Genomic DNA, 22,644 nt, shown 5'->3' with positions numbered 1-22,644 from the left:
GGCTTGTCACAATGCCCCCCGATGACATCACAATAGCGCTGCTGCCTAGAAAACAAGCTGCGCAGAAGAAGTTGTTCTTTGGGTGGGAGGGTGGGCTAGTGGAAGGAGGGGGCAATCTCTTTTTTTCCCGGGTGGTAGGGGGATGACAGGAGAAGGGAAGCGGGTGGTGAGAAAGGTACAGAGGGCAGGGTTTGGGGGCTGGGAAGGAAAGGGAAAAGATTAGGGTTTGGGGATGATGAAAGGGCTTTCTACGGGTAAGGATGGCAAAGGGTGGCAGTGACGGAAAGTCAGGCAACCTGTCCTGTCCGTCTTTTTGTATCGTGAATTGGAAAGACTGCAAGGGGGAGGGGAGTTGCTTGCGCCCTAAAGGAGGAGTTATTCAGATTCATTGCAGTGGGCGGCGGCTGCAAAACGCACCATTCTTCTTGTTTTGGCTCTGCAAAGCAGCCTTTTCAAGGGTTGGCTTGGGTGACAAAATGTCTTGTGTAGGCGTGGGTTTGTCTCCCTCTCGCTCTCTCTCCCTAAGATGTGTCCGGCATAGGCCAGGGTGCCACTCGAGGCCCAAACCAATTCTGGTTATCGCTTCTCGGCCTTTTGGCTAAGATCAAGTGTAGTATCTGTTCTTATCAGTTTAATATCTGATACGTCCCCTATCTGGGGACCATATATTAAATGGATTTTTAGAACAGGGAGATGGAAAAAGAGCTTGCTCTGTCCACTCCACGCATTGACCTGGTATTGCAGTACCTCCAGGAACGGTGCACCCCTTCTTAACCCAGTTTCCAAAAGCAGAACTCAATTCACCTGATTCATATTAGCCCGATTTAATGAATTGGAAGAAAGCATACGTCTTCATATGCACCTCAATTTGGCCCATTCACTTTTCACACTTCCTCCTTTTGTTTTTTATCTTTCACACTTTTGACTTTCTTTATTCATCCAAATAGCAAACTCATCACCACTCAACCTGACCAACTCGGCTATGTCCCCGTGCTGCAGTTCTCTGTCTTATCTAGATCATTTGCAATTGAATGGAATAGATCCCTTTTGGACAAAGTGGATTCACCTGCTGCTGCAGTGACCACAGGTGTGATAACATCTAGAATTGGCATCTGGTGCGATCTCTCCGCTTCCACTCCAAAGAAAGTTACCTGTTTATTCCTATCATGCATTGGTTTTTGGGGTTTTCTTTGAGTAATGATGATCTCTTTAGTAGTCTGTTGGCGCCCTCTCCTGGAGGAATAGTTTGCTTGCTCTTGGACATTCTAAAAGAGAGGTCATGATAGACATTGAGCTTCTGAGCTCAATTGGGGACAGTCATGGGTGATGAATGTTTGCAACCTACTGCGAAGCCTCATACCGCAATATAAGGAACGTCAAATACTAAGAAAGGGCGGCCTATGAAAGAATTACTACTTTCAATAAGTACACTTAAACGGCTAATTGGGAATAGAAAAACTGTAAAAAGCCCTCTGAGAAAGCCCCCCTCTAACCTTTGATAGTAAGCTTTTCTGTAGTCTGCCTGTTGATGTATTTTCCGTTTGAACTGTGCACAACATGAAGAGACGGAACACTGGCGGCTTGTCACAATGCCCCCCGATGACATCACAATAGCGCTGCTGCCTAGAAAACAAGCTGCGCAGAAGAAGTTGTTCTTTGGGTGGGAGGGTGGGCTAGTGGAAGGAGGGGGCAATCTCTTTTTTTCCCGGGTGGTAGGGGGATGACAGGAGAAGGGAAGCGGGTGGTGAGAAAGGTACAGAGGGCAGGGTTTGGGGGCTGGGAAGGAAAGGGAAAAGATTAGGGTTTGGGGATGATGAAAGGGCTTTCTACGGGTAAGGATGGCAAAGGGTGGCAGTGACGGAAAGTCAGGCAACCTGTCCTGTCCGTCTTTTTGTATCGTGAATTGGAAAGACTGCAAGGGGGAGGGGAGTTGCTTGCGCCCTAAAGGAGGAGTTATTCAGATTCATTGCAGTGGGCGGCGGCTGCAAAACGCACCATTCTTCTTGTTTTGGCTCTGCAAAGCAGCCTTTTCAAGGGTTGGCTTGGGTGACAAAATGTCTTGTGTAGGCGTGGGTTTGTCTCCCTCTCGCTCTCTCTCCCTAAGATGTGTCCGGCATAGGCCAGGGTGCCACTCGAGGCCCAAACCAATTCTGGTTATCGCTTCTCGGCCTTTTGGCTAAGATCAAGTGTAGTATCTGTTCTTATCAGTTTAATATCTGATACGTCCCCTATCTGGGGACCATATATTAAATGGATTTTTAGAACAGGGAGATGGAAAAAGAGCTTGCTCTGTCCACTCCACGCATTGACCTGGTATTGCAGTACCTCCAGGAACGGTGCACCCCTTCTTAACCCAGTTTCCAAAAGCAGAACTCAATTCACCTGATTCATATTAGCCCGATTTAATGAATTGGAAGAAAGCATACGTCTTCATATGCACCTCAATTTGGCCCATTCACTTTTCACACTTCCTCCTTTTGTTTTTTATCTTTCACACTTTTGACTTTCTTTATTCATCCAAATAGCAAACTCATCACCACTCAACCTGACCAACTCGGCTATGTCCCCGTGCTGCAGTTCTCTGTCTTATCTAGATCATTTGCAATTGAATGGAATAGATCCCTTTTGGACAAAGTGGATTCACCTGCTGCTGCAGTGACCACAGGTGTGATAACATCTAGAATTGGCATCTGGTGCGATCTCTCCGCTTCCACTCCAAAGAAAGTTACCTGTTTATTCCTATCATGCATTGGTTTTTGGGGTTTTCTTTGAGTAATGATGATCTCTTTAGTAGTCTGTTGGCGCCCTCTCCTGGAGGAATAGTTTGCTTGCTCTTGGACATTCTAAAAGAGAGGTCATGATAGACATTGAGCTTCTGAGCTCAATTGGGGACAGTCATGGGTGATGAATGTTTGCAACCTACTGCGAAGCCTCATACCGCAATATAAGGAACGTCAAATACTAAGAAAGGGCGGCCTATGAAAGAATTACTACTTTCAATAAGTACACTTAAACGGCTAATTGGGAATAGAAAAACTGTAAAAAGCCCTCTGAGAAAGCCCCCCTCTAACCTTTGATAGTAAGCTTTTCTGTAGTCTGCCTGTTGATGTATTTTCCGTTTGAACTGTGCACAACATGAAGAGACGGAACACTGGCGGCTTGTCACAATGCCCCCCGATGACATCACAATAGCGCTGCTGCCTAGAAAACAAGCTGCGCAGAAGAAGTTGTTCTTTGGGTGGGAGGGTGGGCTAGTGGAAGGAGGGGGCAATCTCTTTTTTTCCCGGGTGGTAGGGGGATGACAGGAGAAGGGAAGCGGGTGGTGAGAAAGGTACAGAGGGCAGGGTTTGGGGGCTGGGAAGGAAAGGGAAAAGATTAGGGTTTGGGGATGATGAAAGGGCTTTCTACGGGTAAGGATGGCAAAGGGTGGCAGTGACGGAAAGTCAGGCAACCTGTCCTGTCCGTCTTTTTGTATCGTGAATTGGAAAGACTGCAAGGGGGAGGGGAGTTGCTTGCGCCCTAAAGGAGGAGTTATTCAGATTCATTGCAGTGGGCGGCGGCTGCAAAACGCACCATTCTTCTTGTTTTGGCTCTGCAAAGCAGCCTTTTCAAGGGTTGGCTTGGGTGACAAAATGTCTTGTGTAGGCGTGGGTTTGTCTCCCTCTCGCTCTCTCTCCCTAAGATGTGTCCGGCATAGGCCAGGGTGCCACTCGAGGCCCAAACCAATTCTGGTTATCGCTTCTCGGCCTTTTGGCTAAGATCAAGTGTAGTATCTGTTCTTATCAGTTTAATATCTGATACGTCCCCTATCTGGGGACCATATATTAAATGGATTTTTAGAACAGGGAGATGGAAAAAGAGCTTGCTCTGTCCACTCCACGCATTGACCTGGTATTGCAGTACCTCCAGGAACGGTGCACCCCTTCTTAACCCAGTTTCCAAAAGCAGAACTCAATTCACCTGATTCATATTAGCCCGATTTAATGAATTGGAAGAAAGCATACGTCTTCATATGCACCTCAATTTGGCCCATTCACTTTTCACACTTCCTCCTTTTGTTTTTTATCTTTCACACTTTTGACTTTCTTTATTCATCCAAATAGCAAACTCATCACCACTCAACCTGACCAACTCGGCTATGTCCCCGTGCTGCAGTTCTCTGTCTTATCTAGATCATTTGCAATTGAATGGAATAGATCCCTTTTGGACAAAGTGGATTCACCTGCTGCTGCAGTGACCACAGGTGTGATAACATCTAGAATTGGCATCTGGTGCGATCTCTCCGCTTCCACTCCAAAGAAAGTTACCTGTTTATTCCTATCATGCATTGGTTTTTGGGGTTTTCTTTGAGTAATGATGATCTCTTTAGTAGTCTGTTGGCGCCCTCTCCTGGAGGAATAGTTTGCTTGCTCTTGGACATTCTAAAAGAGAGGTCATGATAGACATTGAGCTTCTGAGCTCAATTGGGGACAGTCATGGGTGATGAATGTTTGCAACCTACTGCGAAGCCTCATACCGCAATATAAGGAACGTCAAATACTAAGAAAGGGCGGCCTATGAAAGAATTACTACTTTCAATAAGTACACTTAAACGGCTAATTGGGAATAGAAAAACTGTAAAAAGCCCTCTGAGAAAGCCCCCCTCTAACCTTTGATAGTAAGCTTTTCTGTAGTCTGCCTGTTGATGTATTTTCCGTTTGAACTGTGCACAACATGAAGAGACGGAACACTGGCGGCTTGTCACAATGCCCCCCGATGACATCACAATAGCGCTGCTGCCTAGAAAACAAGCTGCGCAGAAGAAGTTGTTCTTTGGGTGGGAGGGTGGGCTAGTGGAAGGAGGGGGCAATCTCTTTTTTTCCCGGGTGGTAGGGGGATGACAGGAGAAGGGAAGCGGGTGGTGAGAAAGGTACAGAGGGCAGGGTTTGGGGGCTGGGAAGGAAAGGGAAAAGATTAGGGTTTGGGGATGATGAAAGGGCTTTCTACGGGTAAGGATGGCAAAGGGTGGCAGTGACGGAAAGTCAGGCAACCTGTCCTGTCCGTCTTTTTGTATCGTGAATTGGAAAGACTGCAAGGGGGAGGGGAGTTGCTTGCGCCCTAAAGGAGGAGTTATTCAGATTCATTGCAGTGGGCGGCGGCTGCAAAACGCACCATTCTTCTTGTTTTGGCTCTGCAAAGCAGCCTTTTCAAGGGTTGGCTTGGGTGACAAAATGTCTTGTGTAGGCGTGGGTTTGTCTCCCTCTCGCTCTCTCTCCCTAAGATGTGTCCGGCATAGGCCAGGGTGCCACTCGAGGCCCAAACCAATTCTGGTTATTGCTTCTCGGCCTTTTGGCTAAGATCAAGTGTAGTATCTGTTCTTATCAGTTTAATATCTGATACGTCCCCTATCTGGGGACCATATATTAAATGGATTTTTAGAACAGGGAGATGGAAAAAGAGCTTGCTCTGTCCACTCCACGCATTGACCTGGTATTGCAGTACCTCCAGGAACGGTGCACCCCTTCTTAACCCAGTTTCCAAAAGCAGAACTCAATTCACCTGATTCATATTAGCCCGATTTAATGAATTGGAAGAAAGCATACGTCTTCATATGCACCTCAATTTGGCCCATTCACTTTTCACACTTCCTCCTTTTGTTTTTTATCTTTCACACTTTTGACTTTCTTTATTCATCCAAATAGCAAACTCATCACCACTCAACCTGACCAACTCGGCTATGTCCCCGTGCTGCAGTTCTCTGTCTTATCTAGATCATTTGCAATTGAATGGAATAGATCCCTTTTGGACAAAGTGGATTCACCTGCTGCTGCAGTGACCACAGGTGTGATAACATCTAGAATTGGCATCTGGTGCGATCTCTCCGCTTCCACTCCAAAGAAAGTTACCTGTTTATTCCTATCATGCATTGGTTTTTGGGGTTTTCTTTGAGTAATGATGATCTCTTTAGTAGTCTGTTGGCGCCCTCTCCTGGAGGAATAGTTTGCTTGCTCTTGGACATTCTAAAAGAGAGGTCATGATAGACATTGAGCTTCTGAGCTCAATTGGGGACAGTCATGGGTGATGAATGTTTGCAACCTACTGCGAAGCCTCATACCGCAATATAAGGAACGTCAAATACTAAGAAAGGGCGGCCTATGAAAGAATTACTACTTTCAATAAGTACACTTAAACGGCTAATTGGGAATAGAAAAACTGTAAAAAGCCCTCTGAGAAAGCCCCCCTCTAACCTTTGATAGTAAGCTTTTCTGTAGTCTGCCTGTTGATGTATTTTCCGTTTGAACTGTGCACAACATGAAGAGACGGAACACTGGCGGCTTGTCACAATGCCCCCCGATGACATCACAATAGCGCTGCTGCCTAGAAAACAAGCTGCGCAGAAGAAGTTGTTCTTTGGGTGGGAGGGTGGGCTAGTGGAAGGAGGGGGCAATCTCTTTTTTTCCCGGGTGGTAGGGGGATGACAGGAGAAGGGAAGCGGGTGGTGAGAAAGGTACAGAGGGCAGGGTTTGGGGGCTGGGAAGGAAAGGGAAAAGATTAGGGTTTGGGGATGATGAAAGGGCTTTCTACGGGTAAGGATGGCAAAGGGTGGCAGTGACGGAAAGTCAGGCAACCTGTCCTGTCCGTCTTTTTGTATCGTGAATTGGAAAGACTGCAAGGGGGAGGGGAGTTGCTTGCGCCCTAAAGGAGGAGTTATTCAGATTCATTGCAGTGGGCGGCGGCTGCAAAACGCACCATTCTTCTTGTTTTGGCTCTGCAAAGCAGCCTTTTCAAGGGTTGGCTTGGGTGACAAAATGTCTTGTGTAGGCGTGGGTTTGTCTCCCTCTCGCTCTCTCTCCCTAAGATGTGTCCGGCATAGGCCAGGGTGCCACTCGAGGCCCAAACCAATTCTGGTTATCGCTTCTCGGCCTTTTGGCTAAGATCAAGTGTAGTATCTGTTCTTATCAGTTTAATATCTGATACGTCCCCTATCTGGGGACCATATATTAAATGGATTTTTAGAACAGGGAGATGGAAAAAGAGCTTGCTCTGTCCACTCCACGCATTGACCTGGTATTGCAGTACCTCCAGGAACGGTGCACCCCTTCTTAACCCAGTTTCCAAAAGCAGAACTCAATTCACCTGATTCATATTAGCCCGATTTAATGAATTGGAAGAAAGCATACGTCTTCATATGCACCTCAATTTGGCCCATTCACTTTTCACACTTCCTCCTTTTGTTTTTTATCTTTCACACTTTTGACTTTCTTTATTCATCCAAATAGCAAACTCATCACCACTCAACCTGACCAACTCGGCTATGTCCCCGTGCTGCAGTTCTCTGTCTTATCTAGATCATTTGCAATTGAATGGAATAGATCCCTTTTGGACAAAGTGGATTCACCTGCTGCTGCAGTGACCACAGGTGTGATAACATCTAGAATTGGCATCTGGTGCGATCTCTCCGCTTCCACTCCAAAGAAAGTTACCTGTTTATTCCTATCATGCATTGGTTTTTGGGGTTTTCTTTGAGTAATGATGATCTCTTTAGTAGTCTGTTGGCGCCCTCTCCTGGAGGAATAGTTTGCTTGCTCTTGGACATTCTAAAAGAGAGGTCATGATAGACATTGAGCTTCTGAGCTCAATTGGGGACAGTCATGGGTGATGAATGTTTGCAACCTACTGCGAAGCCTCATACCGCAATATAAGGAACGTCAAATACTAAGAAAGGGCGGCCTATGAAAGAATTACTACTTTCAATAAGTACACTTAAACGGCTAATTGGGAATAGAAAAACTGTAAAAAGCCCTCTGAGAAAGCCCCCCTCTAACCTTTGATAGTAAGCTTTTCTGTAGTCTGCCTGTTGATGTATTTTCCGTTTGAACTGTGCACAACATGAAGAGACGGAACACTGGCGGCTTGTCACAATGCCCCCCGATGACATCACAATAGCGCTGCTGCCTAGAAAACAAGCTGCGCAGAAGAAGTTGTTCTTTGGGTGGGAGGGTGGGCTAGTGGAAGGAGGGGGCAATCTCTTTTTTTCCCGGGTGGTAGGGGGATGACAGGAGAAGGGAAGCGGGTGGTGAGAAAGGTACAGAGGGCAGGGTTTGGGGGCTGGGAAGGAAAGGGAAAAGATTAGGGTTTGGGGATGATGAAAGGGCTTTCTACGGGTAAGGATGGCAAAGGGTGGCAGTGACGGAAAGTCAGGCAACCTGTCCTGTCCGTCTTTTTGTATCGTGAATTGGAAAGACTGCAAGGGGGAGGGGAGTTGCTTGCGCCCTAAAGGAGGAGTTATTCAGATTCATTGCAGTGGGCGGCGGCTGCAAAACGCACCATTCTTCTTGTTTTGGCTCTGCAAAGCAGCCTTTTCAAGGGTTGGCTTGGGTGACAAAATGTCTTGTGTAGGCGTGGGTTTGTCTCCCTCTCGCTCTCTCTCCCTAAGATGTGTCCGGCATAGGCCAGGGTGCCACTCGAGGCCCAAACCAATTCTGGTTATCGCTTCTCGGCCTTTTGGCTAAGATCAAGTGTAGTATCTGTTCTTATCAGTTTAATATCTGATACGTCCCCTATCTGGGGACCATATATTAAATGGATTTTTAGAACAGGGAGATGGAAAAAGAGCTTGCTCTGTCCACTCCACGCATTGACCTGGTATTGCAGTACCTCCAGGAACGGTGCACCCCTTCTTAACCCAGTTTCCAAAAGCAGAACTCAATTCACCTGATTCATATTAGCCCGATTTAATGAATTGGAAGAAAGCATACGTCTTCATATGCACCTCAATTTGGCCCATTCACTTTTCACACTTCCTCCTTTTGTTTTTTATCTTTCACACTTTTGACTTTCTTTATTCATCCAAATAGCAAACTCATCACCACTCAACCTGACCAACTCGGCTATGTCCCCGTGCTGCAGTTCTCTGTCTTATCTAGATCATTTGCAATTGAATGGAATAGATCCCTTTTGGACAAAGTGGATTCACCTGCTGCTGCAGTGACCACAGGTGTGATAACATCTAGAATTGGCATCTGGTGCGATCTCTCCGCTTCCACTCCAAAGAAAGTTACCTGTTTATTCCTATCATGCATTGGTTTTTGGGGTTTTCTTTGAGTAATGATGATCTCTTTAGTAGTCTGTTGGCGCCCTCTCCTGGAGGAATAGTTTGCTTGCTCTTGGACATTCTAAAAGAGAGGTCATGATAGACATTGAGCTTCTGAGCTCAATTGGGGACAGTCATGGGTGATGAATGTTTGCAACCTACTGCGAAGCCTCATACCGCAATATAAGGAACGTCAAATACTAAGAAAGGGCGGCCTATGAAAGAATTACTACTTTCAATAAGTACACTTAAACGGCTAATTGGGAATAGAAAAACTGTAAAAAGCCCTCTGAGAAAGCCCCCCTCTAACCTTTGATAGTAAGCTTTTCTGTAGTCTGCCTGTTGATGTATTTTCCGTTTGAACTGTGCACAACATGAAGAGACGGAACACTGGCGGCTTGTCACAATGCCCCCCGATGACATCACAATAGCGCTGCTGCCTAGAAAACAAGCTGCGCAGAAGAAGTTGTTCTTTGGGTGGGAGGGTGGGCTAGTGGAAGGAGGGGGCAATCTCTTTTTTTCCCGGGTGGTAGGGGGATGACAGGAGAAGGGAAGCGGGTGGTGAGAAAGGTACAGAGGGCAGGGTTTGGGGGCTGGGAAGGAAAGGGAAAAGATTAGGGTTTGGGGATGATGAAAGGGCTTTCTACGGGTAAGGATGGCAAAGGGTGGCAGTGACGGAAAGTCAGGCAACCTGTCCTGTCCGTCTTTTTGTATCGTGAATTGGAAAGACTGCAAGGGGGAGGGGAGTTGCTTGCGCCCTAAAGGAGGAGTTATTCAGATTCATTGCAGTGGGCGGCGGCTGCAAAACGCACCATTCTTCTTGTTTTGGCTCTGCAAAGCAGCCTTTTCAAGGGTTGGCTTGGGTGACAAAATGTCTTGTGTAGGCGTGGGTTTGTCTCCCTCTCGCTCTCTCTCCCTAAGATGTGTCCGGCATAGGCCAGGGTGCCACTCGAGGCCCAAACCAATTCTGGTTATCGCTTCTCGGCCTTTTGGCTAAGATCAAGTGTAGTATCTGTTCTTATCAGTTTAATATCTGATACGTCCCCTATCTGGGGACCATATATTAAATGGATTTTTAGAACAGGGAGATGGAAAAAGAGCTTGCTCTGTCCACTCCACGCATTGACCTGGTATTGCAGTACCTCCAGGAACGGTGCACCCCTTCTTAACCCAGTTTCCAAAAGCAGAACTCAATTCACCTGATTCATATTAGCCCGATTTAATGAATTGGAAGAAAGCATACGTCTTCATATGCACCTCAATTTGGCCCATTCACTTTTCACACTTCCTCCTTTTGTTTTTTATCTTTCACACTTTTGACTTTCTTTATTCATCCAAATAGCAAACTCATCACCACTCAACCTGACCAACTCGGCTATGTCCCCGTGCTGCAGTTCTCTGTCTTATCTAGATCATTTGCAATTGAATGGAATAGATCCCTTTTGGACAAAGTGGATTCACCTGCTGCTGCAGTGACCACAGGTGTGATAACATCTAGAATTGGCATCTGGTGCGATCTCTCCGCTTCCACTCCAAAGAAAGTTACCTGTTTATTCCTATCATGCATTGGTTTTTGGGGTTTTCTTTGAGTAATGATGATCTCTTTAGTAGTCTGTTGGCGCCCTCTCCTGGAGGAATAGTTTGCTTGCTCTTGGACATTCTAAAAGAGAGGTCATGATAGACATTGAGCTTCTGAGCTCAATTGGGGACAGTCATGGGTGATGAATGTTTGCAACCTACTGCGAAGCCTCATACCGCAATATAAGGAACGTCAAATACTAAGAAAGGGCGGCCTATGAAAGAATTACTACTTTCAATAAGTACACTTAAACGGCTAATTGGGAATAGAAAAACTGTAAAAAGCCCTCTGAGAAAGCCCCCCTCTAACCTTTGATAGTAAGCTTTTCTGTAGTCTGCCTGTTGATGTATTTTCCGTTTGAACTGTGCACAACATGAAGAGACGGAACACTGGCGGCTTGTCACAATGCCCCCCGATGACATCACAATAGCGCTGCTGCCTAGAAAACAAGCTGCGCAGAAGAAGTTGTTCTTTGGGTGGGAGGGTGGGCTAGTGGAAGGAGGGGGCAATCTCTTTTTTTCCCGGGTGGTAGGGGGATGACAGGAGAAGGGAAGCGGGTGGTGAGAAAGGTACAGAGGGCAGGGTTTGGGGGCTGGGAAGGAAAGGGAAAAGATTAGGGTTTGGGGATGATGAAAGGGCTTTCTACGGGTAAGGATGGCAAAGGGTGGCAGTGACGGAAAGTCAGGCAACCTGTCCTGTCCGTCTTTTTGTATCGTGAATTGGAAAGACTGCAAGGGGGAGGGGAGTTGCTTGCGCCCTAAAGGAGGAGTTATTCAGATTCATTGCAGTGGGCGGCGGCTGCAAAACGCACCATTCTTCTTGTTTTGGCTCTGCAAAGCAGCCTTTTCAAGGGTTGGCTTGGGTGACAAAATGTCTTGTGTAGGCGTGGGTTTGTCTCCCTCTCGCTCTCTCTCCCTAAGATGTGTCCGGCATAGGCCAGGGTGCCACTCGAGGCCCAAACCAATTCTGGTTATCGCTTCTCGGCCTTTTGGCTAAGATCAAGTGTAGTATCTGTTCTTATCAGTTTAATATCTGATACGTCCCCTATCTGGGGACCATATATTAAATGGATTTTTAGAACAGGGAGATGGAAAAAGAGCTTGCTCTGTCCACTCCACGCATTGACCTGGTATTGCAGTACCTCCAGGAACGGTGCACCCCTTCTTAACCCAGTTTCCAAAAGCAGAACTCAATTCACCTGATTCATATTAGCCCGATTTAATGAATTGGAAGAAAGCATACGTCTTCATATGCACCTCAATTTGGCCCATTCACTTTTCACACTTCCTCCTTTTGTTTTTTATCTTTCACACTTTTGACTTTCTTTATTCATCCAAATAGCAAACTCATCACCACTCAACCTGACCAACTCGGCTATGTCCCCGTGCTGCAGTTCTCTGTCTTATCTAGATCATTTGCAATTGAATGGAATAGATCCCTTTTGGACAAAGTGGATTCACCTGCTGCTGCAGTGACCACAGGTGTGATAACATCTAGAATTGGCATCTGGTGCGATCTCTCCGCTTCCACTCCAAAGAAAGTTACCTGTTTATTCCTATCATGCATTGGTTTTTGGGGTTTTCTTTGAGTAATGATGATCTCTTTAGTAGTCTGTTGGCGCCCTCTCCTGGAGGAATAGTTTGCTTGCTCTTGGACATTCTAAAAGAGAGGTCATGATAGACATTGAGCTTCTGAGCTCAATTGGGGACAGTCATGGGTGATGAATGTTTGCAACCTACTGCGAAGCCTCATACCGCAATATAAGGAACGTCAAATACTAAGAAAGGGCGGCCTATGAAAGAATTACTACTTTCAATAAGTACACTTAAACGGCTAATTGGGAATAGAAAAACTGTAAAAAGCCCTCTGAGAAAGCCCCCCTCTAACCTTTGATAGTAAGCTTTTCTGTAGTCTGCCTGTTGATGTATTTTCCGTTTGAACTGTGCACAACATGAAGAGACGGAACACTGGCGGCTTGTCACAATGCCCCCCGATGACATCACAATAGCGCTGCTGCCTAGAAAACAAGCTGCGCAGAAGAAGTTGTTCTTTGGGTGGGAGGGTGGGCTAGTGGAAGGAGGGGGCAATCTCTTTTTTTCCCGGGTGGTAGGGGGATGACAGGAGAAGGGAAGCGGGTGGTGAGAAAGGTACAGAGGGCAGGGTTTGGGGGCTGGGAAGGAAAGGGAAAAGATTAGGGTTTGGGGATGATGAAAGGGCTTTCTACGGGTAAGGATGGCAAAGGGTGGCAGTGACGGAAAGTCAGGCAACCTGTCCTGTCCGTCTTTTTGTATCGTGAATTGGAAAGACTGCAAGGGGGAGGGGAGTTGCTTGCGCCCTAAAGGAGGAGTTATTCAGATTCATTGCAGTGGGCGGCGGCTGCAAAACGCACCATTCTTCTTGTTTTGGCTCTGCAAAGCAGCCTTTTCAAGGGTTGGCTTGGGTGACAAAATGTCTTGTGTAGGCGTGGGTTTGTCTCCCTCTCGCTCTCTCTCCCTAAGATGTGTCCGGCATAGGCCAGGGTGCCACTCGAGGCCCAAACCAATTCTGGTTATCGCTTCTCGGCCTTTTGGCTAAGATCAAGTGTAGTATCTGTTCTTATCAGTTTAATATCTGATACGTCCCCTATCTGGGGACCATATATTAAATGGATTTTTAGAACAGGGAGATGGAAAAAGAGCTTGCTCTGTCCACTCCACGCATTGACCTGGTATTGCAGTACCTCCAGGAACGGTGCACCCCTTCTTAACCCAGTTTCCAAAAGCAGAACTCAATTCACCTGATTCATATTAGCCCGATTTAATGAATTGGAAGAAAGCATACGTCTTCATATGCACCTCAATTTGGCCCATTCACTTTTCACACTTCCTCCTTTTGTTTTTTATCTTTCACACTTTTGACTTTCTTTATTCATCCAAATAGCAAACTCATCACCACTCAACCTGACCAACTCGGCTATGTCCCCGTGCTGCAGTTCTCTGTCTTATCTAGATCATTTGCAATTGAATGGAATAGATCCCTTTTGGACAAAGTGGATTCACCTGCTGCTGCAGTGACCACAGGTGTGATAACATCTAGAATTGGCATCTGGTGCGATCTCTCCGCTTCCACTCCAAAGAAAGTTACCTGTTTATTCCTATCATGCATTGGTTTTTGGGGTTTTCTTTGAGTAATGATGATCTCTTTAGTAGTCTGTTGGCGCCCTCTCCTGGAGGAATAGTTTGCTTGCTCTTGGACATTCTAAAAGAGAGGTCATGATAGACATTGAGCTTCTGAGCTCAATTGGGGACAGTCATGGGTGATGAATGTTTGCAACCTACTGCGAAGCCTCATACCGCAATATAAGGAACGTCAAATACTAAGAAAGGGCGGCCTATGAAAGAATTACTACTTTCAATAAGTACACTTAAACGGCTAATTGGGAATAGAAAAACTGTAAAAAGCCCTCTGAGAAAGCCCCCCTCTAACCTTTGATAGTAAGCTTTTCTGTAGTCTGCCTGTTGATGTATTTTCCGTTTGAACTGTGCACAACATGAAGAGACGGAACACTGGCGGCTTGTCACAATGCCCCCCGATGACATCACAATAGCGCTGCTGCCTAGAAAACAAGCTGCGCAGAAGAAGTTGTTCTTTGGGTGGGAGGGTGGGCTAGTGGAAGGAGGGGGCAATCTCTTTTTTTCCCGGGTGGTAGGGGGATGACAGGAGAAGGGAAGCGGGTGGTGAGAAAGGTACAGAGGGCAGGGTTTGGGGGCTGGGAAGGAAAGGGAAAAGATTAGGGTTTGGGGATGATGAAAGGGCTTTCTACGGGTAAGGATGGCAAAGGGTGGCAGTGACGGAAAGTCAGGCAACCTGTCCTGTCCGTCTTTTTGTATCGTGAATTGGAAAGACTGCAAGGGGGAGGGGAGTTGCTTGCGCCCTAAAGGAGGAGTTATTCAGATTCATTGCAGTGGGCGGCGGCTGCAAAACGCACCATTCTTCTTGTTTTGGCTCTGCAAAGCAGCCTTTTCAAGGGTTGGCTTGGGTGACAAAATGTCTTGTGTAGGCGTGGGTTTGTCTCCCTCTCGCTCTCTCTCCCTAAGATGTGTCCGGCATAGGCCAGGGTGCCACTCGAGGCCCAAACCAATTCTGGTTATCGCTTCTCGGCCTTTTGGCTAAGATCAAGTGTAGTATCTGTTCTCGGCCTTTTGGCTAAGATCAAGTGTAGTGTTGTTCGAAGAGGTGGTTTAAGCTCCAGGCCACCTTAGTACAATGATACAATGCACACTGGAAGGTTGCGCTTGCTAGTACTCTGGGTGGATAGTATATTCATCTAGAGGAAAACATGGCCCTACCAGGATCGAGGCTATTAGACTGAGTAAGGGTGGGGGGCTATGGTACAACGTGCCCCAGGACTGACGACCCTGGAGTGAGTCTGAGCTTGCTGGCTTGGGACCCCGGCAAGCCTTGGGCTCTGTAGCACACCGTACCTTGCCTTTTCATACTTTTTGAGCATATTACCCTATCCCGGCCTTCTGGCTAGGAAGGGAAATTTTTACAATCCCGGTCGGAGGTCTGGTCAGCTTTGGGCTGAGAAACTAACACCCGGTTGGAGGTCTGGGTCAGCTTCGGCTGAGAAACCAACACCCGGTTGGAGGTCTGGGTCAGCTTCGGCTGAGAAACCAACACCCGGTTGGAGGTCCGGTTAGCCTTGGGCTGAGAAACCAACACCGGTTGACGGTCCGGGCAGTTTCGGCTGCGAAACCAACAACTAGTAGCTCTCTACTCCACTTGGGTAAGATGCCTGGGTGGACGCTGGGAGCAACGACAAGGCTCAACCAGGCTTCGGCTTGGGGGAGCACCGAAGATCCCTGACCCTTGCTGTGGCCTTCTGGCTCGGAGGGACGGGGTTGATTTTTGGGGACCCTCTCCTCACGGTGGGGTCCACACGAATCCTAGCCTTTGCACTGTTTTTGGTGTGACTTCGGTCATGCATTTTTTGTGGTGCTTTGGAAAGCTTCATTAAATCAAAAATCTGTTCTTATCAGTTTAATATCTGATACGTCCCCTATCTGGGGACCATATATTAAATGGATTTTTAGAACAGGGAGATGGAAAAAGAGCTTGCTCTGTCCACTCCACGCATTGACCTGGTATTGCAGTACCTCCAGGAACGGTGCACCCCTTCTTAACCCAGTTTCCAAAAGCAGAACTCAATTCACCTGATTCATATTAGCCCGATTTAATGAATTGGAAGAAAGCATACGTCTTCATATGCACCTCAATTTGGCCCATTCACTTTTCACACTTCCTCCTTTTGTTTTTTATCTTTCACACTTTTGACTTTCTTTATTCATCCAAATAGCAAACTCATCACCACTCAACCTGACCAACTCGGCTATGTCCCCGTGCTGCAGTTCTCTGTCTTATCTAGATCATTTGCAATTGAATGGAATAGATCCCTTTTGGACAAAGTGGATTCACCTGCTGCTGCAGTGACCACAGGTGTGATAACATCTAGAATTGGCATCTGGTGCGATCTCTCCGCTTCCACTCCAAAGAAAGTTACCTGTTTATTCCTATCATGCATTGGTTTTTGGGGTTTTCTTTGAGTAATGATGATCTCTTTAGTAGTCTGTTGGCGCCCTCTCCTGGAGGAATAGTTTGCTTGCTCTTGGACATTCTAAAAGAGAGGTCATGATAGACATTGAGCTTCTGAGCTCAATTGGGGACAGTCATGGGTGATGAATGTTTGCAACCTACTGCGAAGCCTCATACCGCAATATAAGGAACGTCAAATACTAAGAAAGGGCGGCCTATGAAAGAATTACTACTTTCAATAAGTACACTTAAACGGCTAATTGGGAATAGAAAAACTGTAAAAAGCCCTCTGAGAAAGCCCCCCTCTAACCTTTGATAGTAAGCTTTTCTGTAGTCTGCCTGTTGATGTATTTTCCGTTTGAACTGTGCACAACATGAAGAGACGGAACACTGGCGGCTTGTCACAATGCCCCCCGATGACATCACAATAGCGCTGCTGCCTAGAAAACAAGCTGCGCAGAAGAAGTTGTTCTTTGGGTGGGAGGGTGGGCTAGTGGAAGGAGGGGGCAATCTCTTTTTTTCCCGGGTGGTAGGGGGATGACAGGAGAAGGGAAGCGGGTGGTGAGAAAGGTACAGAGGGCAGGGTTTGGGGGCTGGGAAGGAAAGGGAAAAGATTAGGGTTTGGGGATGATGAAAGGGCTTTCTACGGGTAAGGATGGCAAAGGGTGGCAGTGACGGAAAGTCAGGCAACCTGTCCTGTCCGTCTTTTTGTATCGTGAATTGGAAAGACTGCAAGGGGGAGGGGAGTTGCTTGCGCCCTAAAGGAGGAGTTATTCAGATTCATTGCAGTGGGCGGCGGCTGCAAAACGCACCATTCTTCTTGTTTTGGCTCTGCAAAGCAGCCTTTTCAAGGGTTGGCTTGGGTGACAAAATGTCTTGTGTAGGCGTGGGTTTGTCTCCCTCTCGCTCTCTCTCCCTAAGATGTGTCCGGCATAGGCCAGGGTGCCACTCGAGGCCCAAACCAATTCTGGTTATCGCTTCTCGGCCTTTTGGCTAAGATCAAGTGTAGTATCTGTTCTTATCAGTTTAATATCTGATACGTCCCCTATCTGGGGACCATATATTAAATGGATTTTTAGAACAGGGAGATGGAAAAAGAGCTTGCTCTGTCCACTCCACGCATTGACCTGGTATTGCAGTACCTCCAGGAACGGTGCACCCCTTCTTAACCCAGTTTCCAAAAGCAGAACTCAATTCACCTGATTCATATTAGCCCGATTTAATGAATTGGAAGAAAGCATACGTCTTCATATGCACCTCAATTTGGCCCATTCACTTTTCACACTTCCTCCTTTTGTTTTTTATCTTTCACACTTTTGACTTTCTTTATTCATCCAAATAGCAAACTCATCACCACTCAACCTGACCAACTCGGCTATGTCCCCGTGCTGCAGTTCTCTGTCTTATCTAGATCATTTGCAATTGAATGGAATAGATCCCTTTTGGACAAAGTGGATTCACCTGCTGCTGCAGTGACCACAGGTGTGATAACATCTAGAATTGGCATCTGGTGCGATCTCTCCGCTTCCACTCCAAAGAAAGTTACCTGTTTATTCCTATCATGCATTGGTTTTTGGGGTTTTCTTTGAGTAATGATGATCTCTTTAGTAGTCTGTTGGCGCCCTCTCCTGGAGGAATAGTTTGCTTGCTCTTGGACATTCTAAAAGAGAGGTCATGATAGACATTGAGCTTCTGAGCTCAATTGGGGACAGTCATGGGTGATGAATGTTTGCAACCTACTGCGAAGCCTCATACCGCAATATAAGGAACGTCAAATACTAAGAAAGGGCGGCCTATGAAAGAATTACTACTTTCAATAAGTACACTTAAACGGCTAATTGGGAATAGAAAAACTGTAAAAAGCCCTCTGAGAAAGCCCCCCTCTAACCTTTGATAGTAAGCTTTTCTGTAGTCTGCCTGTTGATGTATTTTCCGTTTGAACTGTGCACAACATGAAGAGACGGAACACTGGCGGCTTGTCACAATGCCCCCCGATGACATCACAATAGCGCTGCTGCCTAGAAAACAAGCTGCGCAGAAGAAGTTGTTCTTTGGGTGGGAGGGTGGGCTAGTGGAAGGAGGGGGCAATCTCTTTTTTTCCCGGGTGGTAGGGGGATGACAGGAGAAGGGAAGCGGGTGGTGAGAAAGGTACAGAGGGCAGGGTTTGGGGGCTGGGAAGGAAAGGGAAAAGATTAGGGTTTGGGGATGATGAAAGGGCTTTCTACGGGTAAGGATGGCAAAGGGTGGCAGTGACGGAAAGTCAGGCAACCTGTCCTGTCCGTCTTTTTGTATCGTGAATTGGAAAGACTGCAAGGGGGAGGGGAGTTGCTTGCGCCCTAAAGGAGGAGTTATTCAGATTCATTGCAGTGGGCGGCGGCTGCAAAACGCACCATTCTTCTTGTTTTGGCTCTGCAAAGCAGCCTTTTCAAGGGTTGGCTTGGGTGACAAAATGTCTTGTGTAGGCGTGGGTTTGTCTCCCTCTCGCTCTCTCTCCCTAAGATGTGTCCGGCATAGGCCAGGGTGCCACTCGAGGCCCAAACCAATTCTGGTTATCGCTTCTCGGCCTTTTGGCTAAGATCAAGTGTAGTATCTGTGAGGCTCGGCAGATGCAATGCACACTGGAAGGTTGCGCTTGCTAGTACTCTTGATGTATAGTATATTCATCTAGAGGAAAACATGGCCCTACCAGGATCGAGGCTATTAGACTGAGTAAGTGTGGGGGCTATGGTGCAATGTGCCCCAGGACTGACGACCCTGGAGTGAGTCTGAGCTTGCTGGCTTGGGACCCCGGCGAGCCTTGGGCTCTGTAGCACACCGTACCTTGCCCTTTCATACTTTCTGAGCATATTGCTCTATCCCGGCCTTCTGGCTAGGAAGGGAAATTTTTATAATCATGGTCGGAGGTCCGTTCAGCTTTGGGCTGAGAAACCAACACCCGGTTGGAGGTCCGGGTCAGCTCCGGCTGAGAAACCAACACCCGGTTGGAGGTCTGGGTCAGCTTCGGCTGAGAACCCAACACCCGGTTGGAGGTCCGGGTCAGCTTCGGCTGAGAAACCAACACCCGGTTGGAGGTCCGGTTAGCCTTGGGCTGAGAAACCAACACCGGTTGACGGTCCGGGCAGTTTCGGCTGCGAAACCAACAACTAGTAGCTCTCTACTCCACTTGGGTAAGATGCCTGGGTGGACGCTGGGAGCAACGACAAGGCTCAACCAGGCTTCGGCTTGGGGGAGCACCGAAGATCCCTGACCCTTGCTGTGGCCTTCTGGCTCGGAGGGACGGGGTTGATTTTTGGGGACCCTCTCCTCACGGAGGGGTCCACACGAATCCTAGCCTTTGCACTGTTTTTGGTGTGACTTCGGTCATGCATTTTTTGCGGTGCTTTGGAAAGCTTCATTAAATCATCTGTTCTTATCAGTTTAATATCTGATACGTCCCCTATCTGGGGACCATATATTAAATGGATTTTTAGAACAGGGAGATGGAAAAAGAGCTTGCTCTGTCCACTCCACGCATTGACCTGGTATTGCAGTACCTCCAGGAACGGTGCACCCCTTCTTAACCCAGTTTCCAAAAGCAGAACTCAATTCACCTGATTCATATTAGCCCGATTTAATGAATTGGAAGAAAGCATACGTCTTCATATGCACCTCAATTTGGCCCATTCACTTTTCACACTTCCTCCTTTTGTTTTTTATCTTTCACACTTTTGACTTTCTTTATTCATCCAAATAGCAAACTCATCACCACTCAACCTGACCAACTCGGCTATGTCCCCGTGCTGCAGTTCTCTGTCTTATCTAGATCATTTGCAATTGAATGGAATAGATCCCTTTTGGACAAAGTGGATTCACCTGCTGCTGCAGTGACCACAGGTGTGATAACATCTAGAATTGGCATCTGGTGCGATCTCTCCGCTTCCACTCCAAAGAAAGTTACCTGTTTATTCCTATCATGCATTGGTTTTTGGGGTTTTCTTTGAGTAATGATGATCTCTTTAGTAGTCTGTTGGCGCCCTCTCCTGGAGGAATAGTTTGCTTGCTCTTGGACATTCTAAAAGAGAGGTCATGATAGACATTGAGCTTCTGAGCTCAATTGGGGACAGTCATGGGTGATGAATGTTTGCAACCTACTGCGAAGCCTCATACCGCAATATAAGGAACGTCAAATACTAAGAAAGGGCGGCCTATGAAAGAATTACTACTTTCAATAAGTACACTTAAACGGCTAATTGGGAATAGAAAAACTGTAAAAAGCCCTCTGAGAAAGCCCCCCTCTAACCTTTGATAGTAAGCTTTTCTGTAGTCTGCCTGTTGATGTATTTTCCGTTTGAACTGTGCACAACATGAAGAGACGGAACACTGGCGGCTTGTCACAATGCCCCCCGATGACATCACAATAGCGCTGCTGCCTAGAAAACAAGCTGCGCAGAAGAAGTTGTTCTTTGGGTGGGAGGGTGGGCTAGTGGAAGGAGGGGGCAATCTCTTTTTTTCCCGGGTGGTAGGGGGATGACAGGAGAAGGGAAGCGGGTGGTGAGAAAGGTACAGAGGGCAGGGTTTGGGGGCTGGGAAGGAAAGGGAAAAGATTAGGGTTTGGGGATGATGAAAGGGCTTTCTACGGGTAAGGATGGCAAAGGGTGGCAGTGACGGAAAGTCAGGCAACCTGTCCTGTCCGTCTTTTTGTATCGTGAATTGGAAAGACTGCAAGGGGGAGGGGAGTTGCTTGCGCCCTAAAGGAGGAGTTATTCAGATTCATTGCAGTGGGCGGCGGCTGCAAAACGCACCATTCTTCTTGTTTTGGCTCTGCAAAGCAGCCTTTTCAAGGGTTGGCTTGGGTGACAAAATGTCTTGTGTAGGCGTGGGTTTGTCTCCCTCTCGCTCTCTCTCCCTAAGATGTGTCCGGCATAGGCCAGGGTGCCACTCGAGGCCCAAACCAATTCTGGTTATCGCTTCTCGGCCTTTTGGCTAAGATCAAGTGTAGTATCTGTTCTTATCAGAACAAACTGAGCTAGCTACACTTGACGAGATACGATCAGGGAGACGAGCTCCGAAGCCCAGCCGAGACCGGAAGAGGGAGATCGGACGGAAGAAGAGCTTGGCAGAAAGAAGCAAGAAGACGAAGCCTCGGAGAAGACTTGGGGAGACCAGAGGAACTTCGAGGAGGAACACAGCGGGAGAAGACACCCGGAGAAGAATCCAAGATCCAGCTCCGGGAACTCAAGCAGGAACCAGCCATGGCAAGCAAGCCAGAGAAGGCAGCCAAGAAGGCTCAGGACCCAGGGACCTCCAGGAAGGCTCATCCAGAGGCTTCTTCGGCCCAAGAGGCCCCTACCTCCGACGCCAGCCAGCCGGAGGGAGCCCGGACGCTGCCTGAAAAGGCTCCAACCCTGGAGCCTTGGATGCGGCAGACGGTCGCCCTGAAGCTAAAGGCGGTGGATGGTAGGTTGCCGGACATGTCCAGCGACGTGTTCTGCAAGAAGATGATTCTGGATCAGGGCTTCTCCAGGGCGGAAACCCTGAGTGTCCAGACCTTCATGACTGGCATTTTTATGGTAACCTTTGCCACGGTGAATGCCTGCAGGAGATACTGGGAGGCGATGAACGCAGCGATGCCGGACTCCCCTTTTCATTCTTTTTTAGGATCCTGTCCTATACAGAGGGATGAAAAGAGGATCACGGTCTCCATGCGGAACCCGCACACCCCAGGAAGAGACATCTCCACGTTCCTGGGACGTCTCTGCACAGTGGTGAGGGAGCCATCCCACATCCTTAACGGCAACGGATTCTGGACGGGTAAGTGGTCAGTAACCGTTCGACTCTACAGGGAACCAGCATCCGAGGATGGTCTCCAGCACCTGCCCCCGACATTCTCTCTGGGAAACTCCTTTGGTCTCATCTACTACCCGGACATGCCACACAACTGCAGGAAATGTGGCGGGAAAGGGCATTCGATGAAGACCTGCAAGGAGGACGCCTGCAGGGTTTGCCGGGTGACGGGACACAGCTCCAAGGACTGCCCAAAGAAGAAGACTTGCAACCTATGTGGACAGGTGGACCACCTTTACAAGGACTGCCCACAGCGGGAGAAATCCTGGGCAAGGGTTGCCGAGGCGACCCAGTATCGGGTAGTCACAGCTTCGTCGACCAAGGCAGCTACGACCAAGGCCACAGAGGCCAAGGACAAGGCGGCCAAGAACCCGGCGACCGTGGCTCCAGCCGATGCCCCAGCAGCCACGGAGTCCAGGAAAAAGAAGGGTAAGAAAACTGTTGCCCCCTCCCTGGTCCCCCCCCCTGTCACCCCTGTCCAAACCCCTCCCCCCCCGGCCAACCCTACTGAGGATTCCACTACCTCCACCTCATTCCCCTACTCCTCAGTTGGTCTCCTCACCCCCCCCCCAAAGCCCACTCTCCCTCCCCAGAC

At 47.8% G+C, this 22,644-nt stretch overlaps 12 non-coding genes and 3 pseudogenes across 12 annotated transcripts; all 15 read left to right on the top strand.

Annotated features, from left to right (window-relative positions):
• Positions 1-578: 578 nt before the first annotated feature.
• On the top strand, positions 579-769 carry LOC142274923 (U2 spliceosomal RNA). Its single transcript, XR_012739147.1, has one exon. It is a non-coding gene; the product is annotated as a U2 spliceosomal RNA (small nuclear RNA).
• A 1,387-nt stretch (positions 770-2,156) lies between these two features.
• On the top strand, positions 2,157-2,347 carry LOC142274922 (U2 spliceosomal RNA). The gene has a single exon (XR_012739146.1). It is a non-coding gene; the product is annotated as a U2 spliceosomal RNA (small nuclear RNA).
• Positions 2,348-3,734: 1,387 nt separating this feature from the next.
• LOC142274920 (U2 spliceosomal RNA) lies at positions 3,735-3,925 on the top strand. Its single transcript, XR_012739144.1, has one exon. It is a non-coding gene; the product is annotated as a U2 spliceosomal RNA (small nuclear RNA).
• Positions 3,926-5,312: 1,387 nt separating this feature from the next.
• LOC142274932 (U2 spliceosomal RNA) lies at positions 5,313-5,503 on the top strand. Its single transcript, XR_012739155.1, has one exon. It is a non-coding gene; the product is annotated as a U2 spliceosomal RNA (small nuclear RNA).
• A 1,387-nt stretch (positions 5,504-6,890) lies between these two features.
• On the top strand, positions 6,891-7,081 carry LOC142274919 (U2 spliceosomal RNA). The gene has a single exon (XR_012739143.1). It is a non-coding gene; the product is annotated as a U2 spliceosomal RNA (small nuclear RNA).
• A 1,387-nt stretch (positions 7,082-8,468) lies between these two features.
• On the top strand, positions 8,469-8,659 carry LOC142274917 (U2 spliceosomal RNA). Its single transcript, XR_012739142.1, has one exon. It is a non-coding gene; the product is annotated as a U2 spliceosomal RNA (small nuclear RNA).
• Positions 8,660-10,046: 1,387 nt separating this feature from the next.
• Positions 10,047-10,237, top strand: LOC142274916 (U2 spliceosomal RNA). Its single transcript, XR_012739141.1, has one exon. It is a non-coding gene; the product is annotated as a U2 spliceosomal RNA (small nuclear RNA).
• A 1,387-nt stretch (positions 10,238-11,624) lies between these two features.
• On the top strand, positions 11,625-11,815 carry LOC142274915 (U2 spliceosomal RNA). Its single transcript, XR_012739140.1, has one exon. It is a non-coding gene; the product is annotated as a U2 spliceosomal RNA (small nuclear RNA).
• Positions 11,816-13,202: 1,387 nt separating this feature from the next.
• Positions 13,203-13,393, top strand: LOC142274914 (U2 spliceosomal RNA). The gene has a single exon (XR_012739139.1). It is a non-coding gene; the product is annotated as a U2 spliceosomal RNA (small nuclear RNA).
• Positions 13,394-14,780: 1,387 nt separating this feature from the next.
• LOC142274939 (U2 spliceosomal RNA) lies at positions 14,781-14,934 on the top strand (annotated as a pseudogene).
• Positions 14,935-15,619: 685 nt separating this feature from the next.
• Positions 15,620-15,812, top strand: LOC142274934 (U2 spliceosomal RNA). The gene has a single exon (XR_012739157.1). It is a non-coding gene; the product is annotated as a U2 spliceosomal RNA (small nuclear RNA).
• Positions 15,813-17,199: 1,387 nt separating this feature from the next.
• LOC142274913 (U2 spliceosomal RNA) lies at positions 17,200-17,390 on the top strand. Its single transcript, XR_012739138.1, has one exon. It is a non-coding gene; the product is annotated as a U2 spliceosomal RNA (small nuclear RNA).
• A 1,387-nt stretch (positions 17,391-18,777) lies between these two features.
• On the top strand, positions 18,778-18,904 carry LOC142274943 (U2 spliceosomal RNA; annotated as a pseudogene).
• Positions 18,905-19,592: 688 nt separating this feature from the next.
• On the top strand, positions 19,593-19,781 carry LOC142274937 (U2 spliceosomal RNA). Its single transcript, XR_012739159.1, has one exon. It is a non-coding gene; the product is annotated as a U2 spliceosomal RNA (small nuclear RNA).
• Positions 19,782-21,168: 1,387 nt separating this feature from the next.
• LOC142274941 (U2 spliceosomal RNA) lies at positions 21,169-21,258 on the top strand (annotated as a pseudogene).
• Positions 21,259-22,644: the final 1,386 nt, after the last annotated feature.

Source organism: Anomaloglossus baeobatrachus, unplaced genomic scaffold, assembly GCF_048569485.1.
Source record: "Anomaloglossus baeobatrachus isolate aAnoBae1 unplaced genomic scaffold, aAnoBae1.hap1 Scaffold_3809, whole genome shotgun sequence".
Classification (NCBI taxonomy): Eukaryota; Metazoa; Chordata; class Amphibia; order Anura; family Aromobatidae; genus Anomaloglossus; species Anomaloglossus baeobatrachus.
The sequence above is the reverse complement of the archived record's forward strand: the minus strand, read 5'-3'. Positions and strand labels throughout refer to the sequence as shown.